Consider the following 16,567-nt stretch of genomic DNA (forward strand, 5'->3'; position numbering starts at 1 on the left):
TGTGTGACCGTGGATGAGGCCTCTGTTTCCCGGTGGCTCTGAGACATGGACAGGGAGGAAGGGGAAGAGAAGTCACTTGCATTTCTAATACTCACAGCAAAGTCTTCCAATGAGAAGGGAATTATCACCCCCACTGCCAATGCCATTCACTGAAGTGATACCCACGAGTCCATCTACCCCAGAAGGGAAGGATGGACCTGTTCTCACAAAACGGCGAGAGATGGAAGGAGGAAGATGAAGCCCACACCAATCACTGGAAAGAGAAGCTGTGCTCAGGGCTTGAAAGAATTCCTATTGGGAAAATCATGTCACAGCCCCACATGGCAATCCACAGCTTCCATGCTATTCCTCCCAAAATGCCAATGCATTTTCGCACCGAACAAAGAATTGCAAAAGGGGTACGGAAACAGAAAAGAGCCTACATTGTCAATACAATCCGACGAAAAAGCCCCGATACGGACATCCAAGGTTGTGTGAAAGGAAATTAGACGACCAAACTAGGATCCTCAGGAGAGTATCGGAGAAGGCAATGGCGACCCACTCCAGTACTCTTGCCTGGAAAATGTCCTGGACGGAGGAGCCTGGTAGGCTGCAGGCCATGGGGTCATGCAGAGTCAGACACGACTGAAGTGACTTAGCCGCAGCAGCAGCAGCAGGACAGTATGCTATTGGGAATACAACAACACACACAGATCCAGATCGATGGAATAAAGTTGAGGGTCCAGAAACAAACCCCAGCATCCATGGTCAACTCATCTCTGACACAGACGGGGATATTATCCAAATGGGAACAAGAAAGCCTCTTCAATCAATGTCCATGGGAAAACCAGACAGCTACATCTGAAGAACGCTATTGGTTTTGATCTCATACCACCTCAATATCGGGGAAAAACCTCACCCTAAAGACTGATGTCATGAGATAGCTAGAAAGAAGCGTAGGTCAAAGGCTCCTTAACATCAGAGTCTCCTTGCCATTTGCTGGGCGGAGGTCGAAATGGGTCTCTTCAAGTAAGGGAAAGAGGTAAACGAAGTACACCACTGGGTTTCCATCCAATGGAACCTATTCACAACAGAGAGGCTAAGCATTCACAAATGCAAAAGATAGGAAACGGAACACGAGAGACTCCTTGCAAGTGGTGTATCTGAGAAGGGGTTCATATGGAAAGAGACGAAGAATGCACAGCACTCAGATTCCAAGAAACACCACCACCACCCTTGACCCTTCCCCCATGACCAACTCTGACCTAAAGCCTTTCTCACCCTCTAACCTATCCCTAAAACATAACCCTCATCTAATCATATACATGTGCATCCCTAGCATCCATCCATCCATCCACACACGAGAGAGAAAGAGGAAGACACAGACGGAATTGAGAAAGGAAAAGAGAGGGACACAGCCAGAGGGAGACACCGAACCAAAGAGAGGAAAGGAGTCGATGGTCCAGACTTTTCCTCAATCTGTCTCGAAGGTAGAAGCAATGACAGCGCCCTTCCACCCCAGAAGGGGGAAAAGGACGGAAGGTTTGCAGAGGAAAAGACAAGAACGCAGGGAGCCATTAGAAGCTCAGCCACCCGCAGAAGCCGAGCTGGGACACTTGAACAGAATCTCAATGGAAACAGAGGACCAGAAAGTTGGCTACTCTTTTCTATAAGAGAGGGAGACCTTCGAGTCTTCCTTTCGGTCCTCCAACTTGGATGCAGGGTCTCAAAACAGTCAGGAGGGGGATTGCCTTTTCCTGGGTTCCACGGCGCATCCAGGCCTCGTTCTGCCCCATTCTGTGCTGTGTCAGCCCTGGATGGAATCTTTCTTTCTGAAGTCTCAGCGCACGAGCTCCACGTGATATCGGCCCCAGGTGGAAAGGCATGGAGCTGCTCGTAGGCCGACAGACCTAGGAAGCAGATGGGAGAATGACCCCCACTCTGCAGATGGAGAGACTGGGGCAACCCTGAGGGGCATATGCTTGTCCAGGGCCACACCACTTATGAGAAGAAGGAGCCTGGTCTGAGAGCAGCATGGTCCTCGGAGCTCAGGCCCTGGCTGAACCCAGGCCTCCCCAGGGCTGTGGGCTGGGCCGTGTGGGTGTCATTGTGCCTGCACATGGCCTAAGGGGGGTGGTCGAGCAGTCAGAAACCCAGAGATTCCCTTGGGAAGTTTTGAGGAAGGGACCTCAGCACGAACCCCAGGAAATGATGTCACCTGCCGGCAACAGAACCCAACAGAACCCGCAATCCGGGTATCCAGGCCTCCAGAGCGGAGAGGAGCCCCCAGCCAGATCACTTGCTGCCAAGATGTTCTGCTGTTTGCCCCTGCCCAGAGGCCGGGGCCTCAGGAGAGCTCACAGGCAGTGTGCGTGGGCACCCTGTCGACGTTGGCTCAGGACACCCCCGAGAGGCCTCTGGCCCTTTGCCCGGAGAAACAGAAAGGTAACACGGGGAGCCCCAGGCCGGACCAGGCCACCTCTCCCATGCCACCCGGAAACACCGGGTCCTTTGCCTGTGTGTGGGGATGCGGGATTCTCGGGCTGTGTCTCCCTCAAGGAAGCCCAGGCGGATGTGGGGTCAGAAGCCTGTGGACAAGTTGTGTCCACACCCCAGGGGAGAGCAGGCTGGGCGGGATGGGGAGAGTGTGGGTAGCGCCGACTGGCCAGGCTGACCTCACACCCTCAGATGGGTCTCTTTCCTCCCGGGTGGGGATCTGAGCAGACACACGTCTCTGACCCTTCTGGGAAGAGAAGTTCGAGCAGGCAGAAGCAGCGGCTCCACTGGCCAGGCCCAGCTCGGAAAACTCCCAGCATGGCTGGCTGACGGTCACTGTCGTTGCAGAGCTTCCCACGTGATGAGGCCGAGGACGGGGACACCCCATCCAGCTCCCAGAGGGAGGGGTCGGAGCACCACCCGCCCGCCCGTGAGGCCCAGTGCAGGCTCCAGGTCAGCGTGCCCACGGAGGCATCAGCCCCACCGGGGGAGACGCGGAGGTGGGGAAGGCCTGCTGCCGAGACACTTCCCAGGATACAGCCGGCGGCCCAGTCTGAGGCTTCCACGGAGCTCAGCACACCCGGCTCTGACCCAGAGTCCAGAGAACCCTGGCCTCTGCGGCACCAGGAGGACCTGGAGCCCAGCACGCCAGAGCACAGAGGTGAGGACGCTGGGGCTGGTGCACGGGAGTGTGTGGGGAGGGGTGCTGAGCTACACAGGGACGAGTCCTCGAAAGCTGCTGCTGGGCCTGCAGCAAGCGCTGGCCTCACACCCCCCGCCCCCCATCTTGCACACTTCAGTCCCAAAAGACATCTGACGCTGGGTATTCTTTGGGAACCTCTTGGAAGGTTTCTGTCCCGGGGTACGCACATGCGAAGGCTGGCCTGTGGGCAAACTTTGCTTCTCCCCCAGCTCTAGCACTGGCCTCCAACTGGAACCAGGCTCCACTTCCCAGACCTGTCCCCACACAGGTGGTGGCTCCAGGTGCAGGACCCAGGGATCCACCGAGGGCAGATGGAGAAGCGAGACTTGCCCTCGCAGAGACACCAGGCCAGCTGGGTACTGGCCAGCACACCGGGCAGATCGGATCTCCGTGCCTGCAGGACCCCCAGCCCCAGGCACTGATGTCCCACCCCCTCAGCGAGAACCTCCACCTCCACGTGCACCTCTACCTGCTCGGGCTTTGGCAAGAGAACCCGAGGCAGAGGAAGAGTCACCGCCTCGGCAGGGAGAGCCTGCCCTGGCTCCCGCGCAACACCCAGACGCCCACGATGACTCACCCAGCCCTGCAGGGAGAAAGAGCCCCCGCTCTGGACAGAGACCCAGAGCCCTTACCGGAAACACCACGTCCAGGGGAGCGGTCGGCTCTGCAGCCTCCATCCCTGTCTGCTCACCGTGGATGCCGGCAACTCGGTCTGCCCCCAGGGGACATGGAGTTCCTTTCCCCTGAACTGCTTTGCATGTGGTTTGTTTCCACCTTTCTGGTGATGTTTTATTTTTTGTATGGTTTCCTGTATTTTTGTTGGTTAAGTTGGGATTAGTAAACTTTTTCATCATTGTTGCAATCTGGGAACACTGTTGTGTAACTCTGGTGATACTGTGTTACCATCACCACTTTGTAGTTTCAGACCCGTTCCATCTTTATGCCCCACCCCCCAACAAAGCCTGGATTCAAGGCAAGCACGCCCTGTTCATCCCTCCCCCCGATCCTGAACACAATTTCATCTTTTCTTTCTGCATTCCTTCCTATATTCTTGGTGTCCCCAATCAATGACTCTCAGTGAAATGACTGAAGGAGTGTTTTTCGGACTCTCCACCTACTGTAAGACTCCATTGGAGAGTTCTCATTTTTATGTCATTTGAACTAGCCTTTGATAGCTGAAAGGACGGTGTACGTCCTTTCAAGATACCATGTGCCAAACGAAGCCCTTTTGGCAACTGCCATCATTATCTCCAGGCAGGCATTGCTGTTTGAAGGGTGACATCTCAGCCAGAAGGCAGAGGCTGAGCTCCTCTTGTTGCACCAGCTCCCAAAAGAAGCCAAGAAAGGGAGCTGGAACAACAAACCACCCCCATGCCCAGGAAAGCGTTCTTCATGACAGAAGGCTAGAAAATGACCCAACATCCTTGTGGCCCAGAACCACTCTAGAAAATCACTGTTCCATAAAAAAGAGAAACACATGGGAAGTTCCAAGGAGAGGCAATGCCCATGGCCAGTGTACTTGAGAGACGGCCTGACCGCTCCGGGGAAGACACGCACCGACGGAACCCCTTGGGAAACAGCAGTGATAGTCCTCACCGTCGTAAGGGTTTCCTCTGGGGACAACCTGCCCTGGGCACCACACGAGGGAGCAGACCGGCTTCTCTTCCTCTGCCCCCACACCATTCACTCATGAAGGCAGCTCAGGTGTTCTCATGCCCTGCCTGCCTGCCTGCCTGGCTCATCCGTGAGCTGTGACCACCTCCAGGGTAGGACTCCACCTTTTCCTCTCTGTGTACCGTGAATCTGCACACAGTGGGCTTTCAGAACCTTAGGAGACTTGAGCCATTCCCACTCGAGCCAGAACCCTCCCCAGGAAGGAAAACAGCTGTGGAGTCATTTTGGCCCCAGCACTGGTTCCGAAAGCCTGGCGGCTCCTACAGCCTCTACGGTGTGAAGAGGGAGGTCCCTTTTGACAGAGCTTTCCGGCTCTCAGATCTAAGCTGTTGTTTCACTGTCAGCTGTGTCTCTTCCGTTGCAGCCAGCTGGGCCACGCTGCTCCAAAGGAGCTCACAAGCTGAGTTTCAAGGGAGGACAGGGATGGCTACAACGTGCTGCAAACTGAGTGAGGGTCCCCACAATCCTCAGCAAAGGTCTGTGGTGTGCAAGTGGGGAGTAGAGGGCCCCCAAGTTCCAAAGGAAGGGAGGTAGTCGGGAGCTAAAGCCCTTGGCTGCTGTGGTAGCAGCTGCAGATGGCAGCTCGTCCACAGTGCACTTCGAATGAGGTCATATGAGCGGGACTCTGGAAATGGCTCCGAAATCGAGAGAAAGGGGTCAGGGTATGTGGGAATCCGGCGGGGGTGGGGGGTGGATGAAGGAAGGTGTCCCTCCTCTCTCCAGTGCAATTTGGTTTGGTGAGTCTCAAAGCTACCAGATGGCACTTCCCAAGTCAGGCCCCCGCAGGAATCAGGGTGGGCTGCCTGCCTCGGGCCCTGCCACAGGGACAAGCCATACCAGTGGCCTCCCTGAGCTCCAATGGCCGGATCTGGGGGGTCCTGTCTGGGTGCACACCTCCTTGCTGTGGCCAAGTTCCCCCCTTCTCTGAGCACCAGCTTCATCCTCTCGAATGAGGACATCGATTGCTACCTTGGCACGTTACTCTCTTCATCCTGTGAAGACTCATTAGGCTTATCCTACAATTACTAGCTGGCCCGAAGAGATATCTCCTGAATCCAGATTAACCTGGAGTCTCCCAGGCTCATCTGGCATGTCTTCCCTGAAGTCTGCCAAAACCCACACCCTTGCATTTCCAGGGACTCCCCTTAGCCAGCTGGGCAGAAAACCCAGCATGCTTCAAACAAGCTGACAGACAAGCGGGAGAGGACTCACGGGCAGACGGCTTCCCTCAGGTCTCGGGTGGAGCTCTGGGACCACAGCAGCAACGGGCCATCCCAGCCCCTGGGCTCAGCAGCGCCCTCATTCTCAGGCCAGCGGCTCTGCCCTGAGGGGAGCAGGAACGTCACCAACTGCCGCAGGCGGACCTCAAGCCCCTCCCACTGCTGGAGCCTGACCTCCCCCGGCCCCACCCCTTCCCCTACCCCAGCAGGACGAGAGCTCGTCTTCCCCTGGCTTCCAACGTGAGGCCCGGCCCTGGGCCCCGATTGGGCACTGCCCCAGCCCGGAGCCAAGCACAGTGGCCAGGGAGGTGGAACGTACCGACTGGCCAGGGCCAGGTCATGTGACCATACTCCCCAGGAAACTCAAAGATTACCAAGGTTCCCTAAGAAACCAATGAACAAAATTATCCAGTAAAGGCAAACCGTACTTTTTAATGAGGCCAATGTCACAGAAAAAAAAAAAAAATGCTCCACAATAAACTGCTCAAGGAAGCTACTAAATAAACTTTCAGAAAAGTTTAGTAGTTTTTTTTTTTTGAAAAGGGTGACGGAGAGCTATACCTTTCCCATCTATGTGAATTTAGGTTTAAACTAGATTTCCCTTGGCTATTATATAAGACAAAAAAACCCACATCGCCCCCTTTCACTCCCCCCCACCCCCAAAAAGCGTTTTAATCTATTGAATTTTTGTGTCCTCAGTTGTGTCTGATTCACGGCAACTCACCAACTCTACACAGCCAGGCTCTTCCGTCCATGGAATTCAGGGCAATTTTTTCTGTCCCAGTAAATGCCCACCCTGGGTGATCCAAAGGCAAGGGCTCCGAGGCTCCTGAGAGACTAACTCCTTTCAGCTGAGCACAGAGCTGGCTCCTCACTGGGATGCCTGTGGCCTGGGGCTCCCAGAGGGGAGAGCAGCACTCGCCCCACCGTGTGGTCACTGCTGGAAGTGCAGGCTGCTCCTCACTCCCCCTTGACAGTGTCCCTGAGGGCAGAACAGTGTGAATCGAATCAAGGTGGAAATGCAAACTCCAATGCAACCAACCTTCCCACAAGATCTCAAAACCACTCAGGAACAGGGAATTGGAAACTGCAGGGGATGACATGAATGGAGATGGAGACTTGACACCTTACACCGAGTTCACTTCCAGTTATCCCTAGACAAACTTTCCATGAAAACTTGTCACAAATCTAGAAGAACAATGAGCAGAAACCGGACACGTGCTTTGAGTCTTCACACACAAAACTAAAAGGCAGTCCACAAAAAAACCCCAGAGAATACAGTGGACTTGGCAAAATCAAAGATATCTTCTGTGGGAAAGACCTCATGACAAAAGCAAAAGACAGGTCATACATCGCGAGACGAATGAGTGGAAACACAAAGCTTATCAAGGATGTGTCTCCAAACAGACAAAGAACGCCAACACAACAAGCCTGTGAAAACTAGGGAACGGTCTGAAGGGACACCAGACGGAGGAAGACACACACAGAGTATCCCGGATGATGTCCAGCACTGAGGGCCTGAAGAAACAACAGTCTAGTTGCACCCCCTCAGGCCTGTGTGACCGTGGATGAGGCCTCTGTTTCCCGGTGGCTCTGAGACATGGACAGGGAGGAAGGGGAAGAGAAGTCACTTGCATTTCTAATACTCACAGCAAAGTCTTCCAATGAGAAGGGAATTATCACCCCCACTGCCAATGCCATTCACTGAAGTGATACCCACGAGTCCATCTACCCCAGAAGGGAAGGATGGACCTGTTTTCACAAAACGGCGAGAGATGGAAGGAGGAAGATCAAGCCCACACCAATCACTGGAAAGAGAAGCTGTGCTCAGGGCTTGAAAGAATTCCTACTGGGAAAATCATGTCACAGCCCCACATGGCAATCCACAGCTTCCATGCTATTCCTCCCAAAATGCCAATGCATTTTCGCACCGAACAAAGAATTGCAAAAGGGGTACGGAAACAGAAAAGAGCCTACATTGTCAATACAATCCGACGAAAAAGCCCCGATACGGACATCCAAGGTTGTGTGAAAGGAAATTAGACGACCAAACTAGGATCCTCAGGAGAGTATCGGAGAAGGCAATGGCGACCCACTCCAGTACTCTTGCCTGGAAAATGTCCTGGACGGAGGAGCCTGGTAGGCTGCAGGCCATGGGGTCATGCAGAGTCAGACACGACTGAAGTGACTTAGCCGCAGCAGCAGCAGCAGGACAGTATGCTATTGGGAATACAACAACACACACAGATCCAGATCGATGGAATAAAGTTGAGGGTCCAGAAACAAACCCCAGCATCCATGGTCAACTCATCTCTGACACAGACGGGGAGAATATCCAAATGGGAACAAGAAAGCCTCTTCAATCAATGTCCATGGGAAAACCAGACAGCTACATCTGAAGAACGCTATTGGTTTTGATCTCATACCACCTCAATATCGGGGAAAAACCTCACCCTAAAGACTGATGTCATGAGATAGCTAGAAAGAAGCGTAGGTCAAAGGCTCCTTAACATCAGAGTCTCCTTGCCATTTGCTGGGCGGAGGTCGAAATGGGTCTCTTCAAGTAAGGGAAAGAGGTAAACGAAGTACACCACTGGGTTTCCATCCAATGGAACCTCTTCACAACAGAGAGGCTAAGCATTCACAAATGCAAAAGATAGGAAACGGAACACGAGAGACTCCTTGCAAGTGGTGTATCTGAGAAGGGGTTCATATGGAAAGAGACGAAGAATGCACAGCACTCAGATTCCAAGAAACACCACCACCACCCTTGACCCTTCCCCCATGACCAACTCTGACCTAAAGCCTTTCTCACCCTCTAACCTATCCCTAAAACATAACCCTCATCTAATCATATACATGTGCATCCCTAGCATCCATCCATCCATCCACACACGAGAGAGAAAGAGGAAGACACAGACGGAATTGAGAAAGGAAAAGAGAGGGACACAGCCAGAGGGAGACACCGAACCAAAGAGAGGAAAGGAGTCGATGGTCCAGACTTTTCCTCAATCTGTCTCGAAGGTAGAAGCAATGACAGCGCCCTTCCACCCCAGAAGGGGGAAAAGGACGGAAGGTTTGCAGAGGAAAAGACAAGAACGCAGGGAGCCATTAGAAGCTCAGCCACCCGCAGAAGCCGAGCTGGGACACTTGAACAGAATCTCAATGGAAACAGAGGACCAGAAAGTTGGCTACTCTTTTCTATAAGAGAGGGAGACCTTCGAGTCTTCCTTTCGGTCCTCCAACTTGGATGCAGGGTCTCAAAACAGTCAGGAGGGGGATTGCCTTTTCCTGGGTTCCACGGCGCATCCAGGCCTCGTTCTGCCCCATTCTGTGCTGTGTCAGCCCTGGATGGAATCTTTCTTTCTGAAGTCTCAGCGCACGAGCTCCACGTGATATCGGCCCCAGGTGGAAAGGCATGGAGCTGCTCGTAGGCCGACAGACCTAGGAAGCAGATGGGAGAATGACCCCCACTCTGCAGATGGAGAGACTGGGGCAACCCTGAGGGGCATATGCTTGTCCAGGGCCACACCACTTATGAGAAGAAGGAGCCTGGTCTGAGAGCAGCATGGTCCTCGGAGCTCAGGCCCTGGCTGAACCCAGGCCTCCCCAGGGCTGTGGGCTGGGCCGTGTGGGTGTCATTGTGCCTGCACATGGCCTAAGGGGGGTGGTCGAGCAGTCAGAAACCCAGAGATTCCCTTGGGAAGTTTTGAGGAAGGGACCTCAGCACGAACCCCAGGAAATGATGTCACCTGCCGGCAACAGAACCCAACAGAACCCGCAATCCGGGTATCCAGGCCTCCAGAGCGGAGAGGAGCCCCCAGCCAGATCACTTGCTGCCAAGATGTTCTGCTGTTTGCCCCTGCCCAGAGGCCGGGGCCTCAGGAGAGCTCACAGGCAGTGTGCGTGGGCACCCTGTCGACGTTGGCTCAGGACACCCCCGAGAGGCCTCTGGCCCTTTGCCCGGAGAAACAGAAAGGTAACACGGGGAGCCCCAGGCCGGACCAGGCCACCTCTCCCATGCCACCCGGAAACACCGGGTCCTTTGCCTGTGTGTGGGGATGCGGGATTCTCGGGCTGTGTCTCCCTCAAGGAAGCCCAGGCGGATGTGGGGTCAGAAGCCTGTGGACAAGTTGTGTCCACACCCCAGGGGAGAGCAGGCTGGGCGGGATGGGGAGAGTGTGGGTAGCGCCGACTGGCCAGGCTGACCTCACACCCTCAGATGGGTCTCTTTCCTCCCGGGTGGGGATCTGAGCAGACACACGTCTCTGACCCTTCTGGGAAGAGAAGTTCGAGCAGGCAGAAGCAGCGGCTCCACTGGCCAGGCCCAGCTCGGAAAACTCCCAGCATGGCTGGCTGACGGTCACTGTCGTTGCAGAGCTTCCCACGTGATGAGGCCGAGGACGGGGACACCCCATCCAGCTCCCAGAGGGAGGGGTCGGAGCACCACCCGCCCGCCCGTGAGGCCCAGTGCAGGCTCCAGGTCAGCGTGCCCACGGAGGCATCAGCCCCACCGGGGGAGACGCGGAGGTGGGGAAGGCCTGCTGCCGAGACACTTCCCAGGATACAGCCGGCGGCCCAGTCTGAGGCTTCCACGGAGCTCAGCACACCCGGCTCTGACCCAGAGTCCAGAGAACCCTGGCCTCTGCGGCACCAGGAGGACCTGGAGCCCAGCACGCCAGAGCACAGAGGTGAGGACGCTGGGGCTGGTGCACGGGAGTGTGTGGGGAGGGGTGCTGAGCTACACAGGGACGAGTCCTCGAAAGCTGCTGCTGGGCCTGCAGCAAGCGCTGGCCTCACACCCCCCGCCCCCCATCTTGCACACTTCAGTCCCAAAAGACATCTGACGCTGGGTATTCTTTGGGAACCTCTTGGAAGGTTTCTGTCCCGGGGTACGCACATGCGAAGGCTGGCCTGTGGGCAAACTTTGCTTCTCCCCCAGCTCTAGCACTGGCCTCCAACTGGAACCAGGCTCCACTTCCCAGACCTGTCCCCACACAGGTGGTGGCTCCAGGTGCAGGACCCAGGGATCCACCGAGGGCAGATGGAGAAGCGAGACTTGCCCTCGCAGAGACACCAGGCCAGCTGGGTACTGGCCAGCACACCGGGCAGATCGGATCTCCGTGCCTGCAGGACCCCCAGCCCCAGGCACTGATGTCCCACCCCCTCAGCGAGAACCTCCACCTCCACGTGCACCTCTACCTGCTCGGGCTTTGGCAAGAGAACCCGAGGCAGAGGAAGAGTCACCGCCTCGGCAGGGAGAGCCTGCCCTGGCTCCCGCGCAACACCCAGACGCCCACGATGACTCACCCAGCCCTGCAGGGAGAAAGAGCCCCCGCTCTGGACAGAGACCCAGAGCCCTTACCGGAAACACCACGTCCAGGGGAGCGGTCGGCTCTGCAGCCTCCATCCCTGTCTGCTCACCGTGGATGCCGGCAACTCGGTCTGCCCCCAGGGGACATGGAGTTCCTTTCCCCTGAACTGCTTTGCATGTGGTTTGTTTCCACCTTTCTGGTGATGTTTTATTTTTTGTATGGTTTCCTGTATTTTTGTTGGTTAAGTTGGGATTAGTAAACTTTTTCATCATTGTTGCAATCTGGGAACACTGTTGTGTAACTCTGGTGATACTGTGTTACCATCACCACTTTGTAGTTTCAGACCCGTTCCATCTTTATGCCCCACCCCCCAACAAAGCCTGGATTCAAGGCAAGCACGCCCTGTTCATCCCTCCCCCCGATCCTGAACACAATTTCATCTTTTCTTTCTGCATTCCTTCCTATATTCTTGGTGTCCCCAATCAATGACTCTCAGTGAAATGACTGAAGGAGTGTTTTTCGGACTCTCCACCTACTGTAAGACTCCATTGGAGAGTTCTCATTTTTATGTCATTTGAACTAGCCTTTGATAGCTGAAAGGACGGTGTACGTCCTTTCAAGATACCATGTGCCAAACGAAGCCCTTTTGGCAACTGCCATCATTATCTCCAGGCAGGCATTGCTGTTTGAAGGGTGACATCTCAGCCAGAAGGCAGAGGCTGAGCTCCTCTTGTTGCACCAGCTCCCAAAAGAAGCCAAGAAAGGGAGCTGGAACAACAAACCACCCCCATGCCCAGGAAAGCGTTCTTCATGACAGAAGGCTAGAAAATGACCCAACATCCTTGTGGCCCAGAACCACTCTAGAAAATCACTGTTCCATAAAAAAGAGAAACACATGGGAAGTTCCAAGGAGAGGCAATGCCCATGGCCAGTGTACTTGAGAGACGGCCTGACCGCTCCGGGGAAGACACGCACCGACGGAACCCCTTGGGAAACAGCAGTGATAGTCCTCACCGTCGTAAGGGTTTCCTCTGGGGACAACCTGCCCTGGGCACCACACGAGGGAGCAGACCGGCTTCTCTTCCTCTGCCCCCACACCATTCACTCATGAAGGCAGCTCAGGTGTTCTCATGCCCTGCCTGCCTGCCTGCCTGGCTCATCCGTGAGCTGTGACCACCTCCAGGGTAGGACTCCACCTTTTCCTCTCTGTGTACCGTGAATCTGCACACAGTGGGCTTTCAGAACCTTAGGAGACTTGAGCCATTCCCACTCGAGCCAGAACCCTCCCCAGGAAGGAAAACAGCTGTGGAGTCATTTTGGCCCCAGCACTGGTTCCGAAAGCCTGGCGGCTCCTACAGCCTCTACGGTGTGAAGAGGGAGGTCCCTTTTGACAGAGCTTTCCGGCTCTCAGATCTAAGCTGTTGTTTCACTGTCAGCTGTGTCTCTTCCGTTGCAGCCAGCTGGGCCACGCTGCTCCAAAGGAGCTCACAAGCTGAGTTTCAAGGGAGGACAGGGATGGCTACAACGTGCTGCAAACTGAGTGAGGGTCCCCACAATCCTCAGCAAAGGTCTGTGGTGTGCAAGTGGGGAGTAGAGGGCCCCCAAGTTCCAAAGGAAGGGAGGTAGTCGGGAGCTAAAGCCCTTGGCTGCTGTGGTAGCAGCTGCAGATGGCAGCTCGTCCACAGTGCACTTCGAATGAGGTCATATGAGCGGGACTCTGGAAATGGCTCCGAAATCGAGAGAAAGGGGTCAGGGTATGTGGGAATCCGGCGGGGGTGGGGGGTGGATGAAGGAAGGTGTCCCTCCTCTCTCCAGTGCAATTTGGTTTGGTGAGTCTCAAAGCTACCAGATGGCACTTCCCAAGTCAGGCCCCCGCAGGAATCAGGGTGGGCTGCCTGCCTCGGGCCCTGCCACAGGGACAAGCCATACCAGTGGCCTCCCTGAGCTCCAATGGCCGGATCTGGGGGGTCCTGTCTGGGTGCACACCTCCTTGCTGTGGCCAAGTTCCCCCCTTCTCTGAGCACCAGCTTCATCCTCTCGAATGAGGACATCGATTGCTACCTTGGCACGTTACTCTCTTCATCCTGTGAAGACTCATTAGGCTTATCCTACAATTACTAGCTGGCCCGAAGAGATATCTCCTGAATCCAGCTTAAGCTGGAGTCTCCCAGGCTCATCTGGCATGTCTTCCCTGAAGTCTGCCAAAACCCACACCCTTGCATTTCCAGGGACTCCCCTTAGCCAGCTGGGCAGAAAACCCAGCATGCTTCAAACAAGCTGACAGACAAGCGGGAGAGGACTCACGGGCAGACGGCTTCCCTCAGGTCTCGGGTGGAGCTCTGGGACCACAGCAGCAACGGGCCATCCCAGCCCCTGGGCTCAGCAGCGCCCTCATTCTCAGGCCGGCGGCTCTGCCCTGAGGGGAGCAGGAACGTCACCAACTGCCGCAGGCGGACCTCAAGCCCCTCCCACTGCTGGAGCCTGACCTCCCCCGGCCCCACCCCTTCCCCTACCCCAGCAGGACGAGAGCTCGTCTTCCCCTGGCTTCCAACGTGAGGCCCGGCCCTGGGCCCCGATTGGGCACTGCCCCAGCCCGGAGCCAAGCACAGTGGCCAGGGAGGTGGAACGTACCGACTGGCCAGGGCCAGGTCATGTGACCATACTCCCCAGGAAACTCAAAGATTACCAAGGTTCCCTAAGAAACCAATGAACAAAATTATCCAGTAAAGGCAAACCGTACTTTTTAATGAGGCCAATGTCACAGAAAAAAAAAAAAAATGCTCCACAATAAACTGCTCAAGGAAGCTACTAAATAAACTTTCAGAAAAGTTTAGTAGTTTTTTTTTTTTGAATAGGGTGACGGAGAGCTATACCTTTCCCATCTATGTGAATTTAGGTTTAAACTAGATTTCCCTTGGCTATTATATAAGACAAAAAAACCCACATCGCCCCCTTTCACTCCCCCCCACCCCCAAAAAGCGTTTTAATCTATTGAATTTTTGTGTCCTCAGTTGTGTCTGATTCACGGCAACTCACCAACTCTACACAGCCAGGCTCTTCCGTCCATGGAATTCAGGGCAATTTTTTCTGTCCCAGTAAATGCCCACCCTGGGTGATCCAAAGGCAAGGGCTCCGAGGCTCCTGAGAGACTAACTCCTTTCAGCTGAGCACAGAGCTGGCTCCTCACTGGGATGCCTGTGGCCTGGGGCTCCCAGAGGGGAGAGCAGCACTCGCCCCACCGTGTGGTCACTGCTGGAAGTGCAGGCTGCTCCTCACTCCCCCTTGACAGTGTCCCTGAGGGCAGAACAGTGTGAATCGAATCAAGGTGGAAATGCAAACTCCAATGCAACCAACCTTCCCACAAGATCTCCAAAACCACTCAGGAACAGGGAATTGGAAACTGCAGGGGATGACATGAATGGAGATGGAGACTTGACACCTTACACCGAGTTCACTTCCAGTTATCCCTAGACAAACTTTCCATGAAAACTTGTCACAAATCTAGAAGAACAATGAGCAGAAACCGGACACGTGCTTTGAGTCTTCACACACAAAACTAAAAGGCAGTCCACAAAAAAACCCCAGAGAATACAGTGGACTTGGCAAAATCAAAGATATCTTCTGTGGGAAAGACCTCATGACAAAAGCAAAAGACAGGTCATACATCGCGAGACGAATGAGTGGAAACACAAAGCTTATCAAGGATGTGTCTCCAAACAGACAAAGAACGCCAACACAACAAGCCTGTGAAAACTAGGGAACGGTCTGAAGGGACACCAGACGGAGGAAGACACACACAGAGTATCCCGGATGATGTCCAGCACTGAGGGCCTGAAGAAACAACAGTCTAGTTGCACCCCCTCAGGCCTGTGTGACCGTGGATGAGGCCTCTGTTTCCCGGTGGCTCTGAGACATGGACAGGGAGGAAGGGGAAGAGAAGTCACTTGCATTTCTAATACTCACAGCAAAGTCTTCCAATGAGAAGGGAATTATCACCCCCACTGCCAATGCCATTCACTGAAGTGATACCCACGAGTCCATCTACCCCAGAAGGGAAGGATGGACCTGTTTTCACAAAACGGCGAGAGATGGAAGGAGGAAGATCAAGCCCACACCAATCACTGGAAAGAGAAGCTGTGCTCAGGGCTTGAAAGAATTCCTACTGGGAAAATCATGTCACAGCCCCACATGGCAATCCACAGCTTCCATGCTATTCCTCCCAAAATGCCAATGCATTTTCGCACCGAACAAAGAATTGCAAAAGGGGTACGGAAACAGAAAAGAGCCTACATTGTCAATACAATCCGACGAAAAAGCCCCGATACGGACATCCAAGGTTGTGTGAAAGGAAATTAGACGACCAAACTAGGATCCTCAGGAGAGTATCGGAGAAGGCAATGGCGACCCACTCCAGTACTCTTGCCTGGAAAATTCCCTGGATGGAGGAGCCTGGTAGACTGCAGGCCATGGGGTCGCGCAGAGTCAGACACGACTGAAGTGACTTAGCCGCAGCAGCAGCAGCAGGACAGTATGCTATTGGGAATACAACAACACACACAGATCCAGATCGATGGAATAACGTTGAGGGTCCAGAAACAAACCCCAGCATCCATGGTCAACTCATCTCTGACACAGAAGGGGAGAATATCCAAATGGGAACAAGAAAGCCTCTTCAATCAATGTCCATGGGAAAACCAGACAGCTACATCTGAAGAACGCTATTGGTTTTGATCTCAGACCACCTCATTATCGGGGAAAAACCTCACCCTAAAGACTGATGTCATGAGATAGCTAGAAAGAAGCGTAGGTCAAAGGCTCCTTAACATCAGAGTCTCCTTGCCATTTGCTGGGCGGAGGTCGAAATGGGTCTCTTCAAGTAAGGGAAAGAGGTAAACGAAGTACACCAATGGGTTTCCATCCAATGGAACCTCTTCACAACAGAGAAGCTAAGCATTCACAAATGCAAAAGATAGGAAACGGAACACGAGAGACTCCTTGTAAGTGGTGTATCTGAGAAGGGGTTCATATGGAAAGAGACGAAGAATGCACAGCACTCAGATTCCAAGAAACACCACCACCACCCTTGACCCTTCCCCCATGACCAACTCCGACCTAAAGCCTTTCTCTCCCTCTAACCTATCCCTAAGACATAACCCTCATCCAATCATATACATGTGCAC

At 54.2% G+C, this 16,567-nt stretch overlaps 1 long non-coding RNA gene across 1 annotated transcript in view; it reads right to left on the reverse strand.

Annotated features, from left to right (window-relative positions):
- Window positions 1–3,965: 3,965 nt before the first annotated feature.
- LOC145527683 (uncharacterized) overlaps window positions 3,966–16,567 on the reverse strand; it is a 154,885-nt gene continuing 142,283 nt past the window's right edge. The window contains exon 11 of the long non-coding RNA XR_014069852.1: window positions 3,966–6,176. This is a non-coding gene — a long non-coding RNA (uncharacterized LOC145527683). The remainder of the gene's footprint in view (window positions 6,177–16,567) is intronic.

Source organism: Giraffa tippelskirchi, chromosome 11 (genome assembly GCF_054371585.1).
Source record: "Giraffa tippelskirchi isolate mGirTip1 chromosome 11, T2T-mGirTip1v1.2.pri, whole genome shotgun sequence".
NCBI lineage: Eukaryota > Metazoa > Chordata > Mammalia > Artiodactyla > Giraffidae > Giraffa > Giraffa tippelskirchi.